The sequence below is a fragment of the Tupaia chinensis genome, unplaced genomic scaffold (genome assembly GCF_000334495.1).
Source record: "Tupaia chinensis unplaced genomic scaffold, TupChi_1.0 Scaffold000622_1, whole genome shotgun sequence".
Lineage (NCBI taxonomy): Eukaryota > Metazoa > Chordata > Mammalia > Scandentia > Tupaiidae > Tupaia > Tupaia belangeri.
This window is the reverse complement of record NW_006160142.1, coordinates 11039546-11046238: the sequence shown is the minus strand read 5'-3', so window position 1 is coordinate 11046238 and position 6693 is coordinate 11039546.

Genomic DNA, 6693 nt, shown 5'->3' with positions numbered 1-6693 from the left:
TCTAGTAAAAGAGTTCTCAGAATCAATTCTATTAGAAGCCACACTTTTTAAATTCCCCTTCAATTGTCATAAAGTATAATTCTGATATTAATGGTACTTACTTTGCTTCTCCAATCCAGTCTCTCCCATCCGATCTCCCCACCCCTGGGGGTTAAACCTATTCTTTCCATAGAGCAGATAGTCCCTGTTCAGGTCAAGTTTATTTGTGCTTCTGAGCTTTTATTCTTTGCTATACTACTTTCATCTAACAATTTCCTCAAACATAGTCTATTATACTTTCACTTTGAAAATGAAACAAACAAAACAACAAACTAGTCTTCTCTGATTACTCCTGCCCAACTGCTCTTTCATAGAAGTCATAAATATGCATTTACCGAATTCCTGGCCTTCTCTGGTAGTTTTCTTTGGGAGTACTTTCTGTATGCTACTAAGGGCAGGGAATCTGTTGAATTATTGTGTCATTTTATTTTTTTTTAAACTTGCCTACTCTCTAAAGGAGAGCTGAACAAGCAGACAATGTTTGACATATGTCTTTTAACTTAAAAATTGACCACTTGGTATGGTCATTGCCTTAAATGTTAGAATATTTACCCCATACATAATTAACTTTATTTCTTAAAAATTCAGATATCTGGATTACAAATAGGGACAAGTGAGTTTATAACCAGTGTGTCCCTGTGGAGAGGTCCTTTTCATCTTTTTCTCCAAATAAATTCAGAAGTATTTTAAAGAATATTGATATTTTTTACTGCAGAATATTTTAAAAACATACAGAGACTAGGATAGAGAAAAAATATTGAGACTTAATTATGTACCTACAAAAAATAAAAGTATAAAACATCTACTACATGCCAAACAGTCTTCTATAAACTTTTGAAATGATCAACTCATCAAATCCTTGGACTACCGCAATGATGTAGTATAATAATTTCCATCCCCATATTTTGAGTGAATGTGAAGATGTTAAGTATGAAAGAACTTTAAAAGTTGATGGAAAATGAAATTAAAGTATGAATCGATTTTAGTGCCCAGACTTTTATATCCATGCATAATTTTGTCTTAATAAATATTTTCTATGAAGTTTTTAAAGACTTCCTAAAATAACTCAGATTGCAAGAGGCAGAGGGAAAACTTGAATCAAAGCCTCTGGGTTCAAATCTTATATCCATCCTATGCTATTTTTCACCTCACCTTTCCACCAAATCCTTATATTATAATGCATTTGCTTTAGACATTTAAAAATAGGGAACTGGCAGGTGGTGTGTTGGTTAAGGACTCCCACATGGTTGATCACGGGTTGTTTTTTAAATTTGTGTTACTGGTGTGATATCTAAGAATCCTTTGCTAAATATTAGGTCAGGAAGACTTATCCCTAAGTTTTTTTCTTAGAATTTCACGGTTTTTAGCTCTCATATTTAGGTCTTAGATTCATTTTAAGTTAATTTTTAGATACTGTGCGAGGCAATAGTCCAACTGCCTTCTTTTGCATGAGGCTATCAATTGTCCTAGTACCTATCAATTGTTGAAAAGACTACTGAATGATCATGGTACATATTTGAATATCAGTTAGTCATGTAAGAGTGGACTTCTTTTTGGACTTTCAATTACCTTCCGCTTTCTGTCTCTCTGTCTCTGTCTGTCTGGCGAGCGCACGCTCCCTATAGCGAAAACCTCTCCAAAAAAAAAAAAAAGTACTGCCTTTTTTTTAATTGCCTAGCACATTATATGTCTGTCCTGTGCCAGGAACTACACTGCCTTGATTTCTGTTGCCTTATATTCAGTTTTGAAATTGCAAAGTGCATAGCCTCTTATACTGTTTTCCTTTTTCAGGATTGTCTTGACTCTGCTAGGTCTCTTGCAATTGTATTTGAATTTTAGAATCAGCTGCGTGCAAGTATTTGTAAAGAAATTAGTTAGGATTCTAGTGGGGATTGTGTTGAATCTGTAGATTGATTTGAAGAATATTATAATCTTAACAATGTTGTCTTCTGATCCATGAGCATGGACTATTTTTCCAGTGATTTAGATCTTCTTTATATTTTTTTTTAAAAATGATTGTAGTTTTCAGAGTAAAACCTTTATACTAATATTATAATCTTAACAATGTTGTCTTCTGATCCATGAGCATGGACTATTTTTCCAGTGATTTAGATCTTCTTTATATATTTTTTAAAAAAATGATTGTAGTTTTCAGAGTAAAATCTTTATACTTCTTTGGTTAAATTCATTCCTAAGTATGTTGATTTTTTGATGGTATTGTGGATGGGGTTTTAAAATTTCATTTTTAGATTGTTGATTTCAAGTACATAGAAATACAACTGATTTTTGTATATTAACCTCACACTAAGAAATCTTATTAAATTTGCTTATTGGTTTTAATAGATTTTAGTATATTCTTTATGATTTCCTATATACAAGAATATGGCATCTGTGAATAGAAATAGTCTTTTTACTTTTCAGTCTGAATGTCTTTTCTTTTTCTTCCCTATTTGCACTGACTAAAACTTCCAGTATGATACTTAATAGCAGTAATGAGAGGATATATTTATCTTGGTACTATCATTATGGGAAATGCATATAGTCTTTCAACATTGAGTATGATATTAGCTATGGCATTTTCATAGATGTACTTTATCAGGTTGGGGAAGTTCTTCCCTATTCCTACTTTGTTGAGTATTGATGAGAGGATGTTGGGTTGTAGCAAATGCCTTTCTATATTTTTGAGATGATCATGCAATTTTAGTTTTTGTTCTGTTGATATAACTAACTTATTATATTAATACAGGTTTGTATATAGAATCAACTTTACGTTCTTGGAATATATTTGCTTGGTTATACTGTATAATTCCCTATGTACAGTCTAGCTAAAGATTTGTCAATTTTGTTGATCTTTTCAAAAAAACCAATGTTTGGTTTTATTGATTTTCTTTTTTTCCTAGTCTTTATTTCAGTAATCTTTATTATTTTCTTCCTTTTGCTTACTTCAGGTTCAATATAGTCTTCTTTTGTTGGTGTCTAAAGAGAGGAAGTTAAGTCATTGATTTGATATAATTATATATTCTTTTTAATATAGTCTTTTTTGGTTATTTATTTTTAAGTGCTGCTTCAGCTGTACCCCATAAATTTTGCTTTCGTTGTCTTCATTCTCATTCATCTCAAAATATTTTTGATTTCCCCTTTTATTTCCTTTACATTGATTACATAGGAATGTGTTAAATTTCCATGTATTATTAGTTTCCCACATTTTCCTTTTATTGATTTCTAATTTAATTCCATTGTAGTTGAAGATTATTTCTGTGCTTTTGAATGTATTGCTTTTTTTGGAAACCAGCAGTTAGTGTAATGGCTATGTTGCTGGACTCCCACGTAGTCGACCGTGGTTCGCATCTAGGACCCAGTGGCTTAAAACTCACGCCGGGCGCGTGTGCGTGCGTGCCCAAGATCCCGAGAGCAGAATGGAGGAGAAGGGATTGCGGCGTGACCATCCCTCCTGGGGGGTTATTCCTCGCTTTCTGTCTCTCTCTCTCTCTCTCTGTCTGTCTGGCGAGCGCACGCTCCCTATAGCGAAAACCTCTCCAAAAAAAAAAAAGTACTGCTTTTTTTTTAATTGCCTAGCACATTGTTTGTCTTGGAGAATGTTCTGTGTGTACCGACTATCACTGTTAAACAAAACTCATGACTGTCTACCAATCCCAGGAGAGGACACTAAGCACTTTTGTCCTTTGCATTTTAGTACTGAGATTGCTAAAAGAAACACAATGTAGTCAAGTATTGCTGTAACAATGCTTTACTTACTCTATAAAGAAGAAACATGGAACCAACAGATGTTATAATGGTTACATAGTTGGACTCTCATGTAGTTGACTTCAGTTTTGAGTCCTGAACCCAGCTTAAAACTCAGACTGGGTGCATGTGTGAGTGAACCTAAAATGCCAAGAGAAAAAAGAAGGGATTGAGGTGTGGCCATCCCCCCTGGTGGGTAATTTCTCACTTTCTATGTCTCTAGCTCTACAGCAAGTGCATTCACCCTAAAGCAAAAAAAAAAAAAATCTCTCTACTAAAAATGAAAAAAAAAAACAAAAGAAAGAACAGCAAAATCAGCTTCAATATTGTGCATTGATGTGCCCTGGCAAGTGGACTTTCTGGCAATGATTCAGGGCAATTCACTATACACATGCTTTTTATGATACAGTAGAAAACCCTCAAAAGAACTTTGCTCTTTGTTTTATAGCCAGAGCTTGACTTGGTTCACTGAGTACAAGTGTTGCAGCATATTCTGTTCTGAGAAGTACAAGGACAGAACTTATTGTGTTAGTTTGGATAGTGGTTTGTCCTCCAAAGATTCATATACTGGGCCTGGTTGTTCTGTAAAGGTATTAAGTGAAAACTTAATCCCTTTTTATTCTAGGGTGGGACCCTTTAGAGTGATAAGATAATTAGGATGGGAGTCACCCCCTCCCCTACTTAAGTTCCTGTAAGTTTATAAGAGAGGAAGAAGACCAGAATAGATGGAAACTGAGGTACAGCTATTCTGCTCAAGATCCTGCCTTCCCCATGTTGTAAGCTCACCAGAAATTGGCCCCTAGAACTTGGACTTCGAAATTGTGAGCTGAATAAATCGCTATTGCTTTACATGTCACCAGTCCTGCGCATTTCTGTGAGGAATGCAATAACAGACTACTTCCTTTACTCAGAGTGCCACTTTGTGTGTATATCCTGTGGGAGAATTGCAAGTTACAGAGACAGAGGTGGGTTGGCCTGAGAATATCCAGAGGCCTGACATCCTGCAATGTGCATTTGGGAAAAATCTATATTCTGTTGTTTGGAGCTCAGTGTTCTATAGATGTCTGTTAGGTCTAGTTGTTTTACAGTGTTCAAATCTTCTATTTCCCTGTTGATTTTATGACTGTTCTGTCCATTACTGAGAGTAAGGTATCAGTCTCCACGTCTTATAGTAAAACTGTCTATTCATCCTTTAATTTCTGTAGACATTTGCTTCATTTATTTGGGAACTATGTTATTAGGCACATACATTTATATGTGTTATATTTTTTTGATGAGTCAACTGTTATTACTATAAATGCCCCTCTTTATTTCTAGTAATTCTTGTTTGTTTTAAAGTATATTCTGTCTACATATTGCTAGCCCTGCTTTCTTTTGGTTTCTGTTTGTGAGGAATATCTTTTTCCATTCTCTCACTTTTGTTCTATATATGTCCCTAAAAGTGAGGTAAGTCTCTTGTAGGCAGCGTATGAGTTTTCTTTATATTCAAAATATTGGGTTGTTAGAAAAGTCATGATGCATTTTTTCATAGAAAAACAGAAGAAAATACATCATGACTTTTCTGATGATCCAATAATAATATAATAATAATAATTTTAAAAGAATTATTGGGACCAGCAGATGACATAATAATTATGTTGCTGAACTCTCACATAGTCAACTACAGTTTGAGTCCCAGGCCTGATAGTTTAAAATTCACACCTGGCATATGTACATGCGTGCCCAAAGTCCAAGAGGAGAATGGAAGAGAAGGGATTGCAGCATAGCCATCTCCCAAGGGAGTGATTTCTCACTTTCTGTCTCTGTCTGTCTGTCTGTCTCTTTGGCAAGCACATGCGCACTATAACAAAAACCTAAAAATAAATTAATTAATTTAAAAAGATTAATTTTCTTTCTCTTTTTCTTTTCTTTTCTTTTTTGTTTTTTTAATTTGCTATAGGATACATGTGCTCACCAGAGAGAGAGAGAGAGAGGGAAGCGAGAGAGGAATACAGAAAGCAAGCTGCCAGGTCCAGGACTTGAACCATGGTTGGGAATCATGTGAGAGCTCAGCACCTTAACCATCATGCCATCTAATGGCCCCTACCCAAAAATTCATAGTAAAAAGTTATCATCACCATTTTGTTAATTGTTTTCTAATTGTTTTGTAGATATATTGTTTCTTTATTTTACTCTTTTTAGTTTTGATGGTTTTCTGTGATGGTATGCCTTGAATCCTTCTTTATTTTGTTTTGCTCTTCTACTAAAGATATTTTTGTGGTTACCATGAGGTTTACATAAAATACCTAATACTTATTATAATAGCCCATTTCAAGGTAACAACAACTTAACTTTGATCACATAAATTCTATACCCCCCCAACACTCCCCATGGGAAGTGGTCACATCACAATCCTGTCTCTTCCATTTCTCCATTCTGTCAGGATTTAGAGCACACATGCACACACACCCAAAATGTTTTCAAGCTGCCAAGGTCAGGATTCAAACTATGGTCAGTCATGTGGGATCTGGTTTCTTTTCAACATTAAACTACACAGCGTGCCCTTAATTGGCAACTTGAAACAACCTAGCAGCACCAAATAAAGGGAAATATTGGCTTTTATGTTTCTGAAGTAAGTTCTTGGTCTTACATACTGTTTCTAGCCTTAATCTATGTGTAAGGTTTTTAAAAACTAAATCAGGGAGGGAACCAGCAGTTGGCGTAATGGCTATATTGCTGGACTCCCACGTAGTCGACCGCAGTTCGCGTCCCGGACCTGGTGGCTTAAAACTCACGCCGGGCACGTGTGCATGTGTGCCCAAGATCCCAAGAGGAGAATGGAGGAGAAGGGATTGCAGCGTGACCATCCCCCCTGGGGGGTGATTTCTCGCTTTCTGTCTCTATGTCTCTCTCTGTCTGTCTGGCGAACAC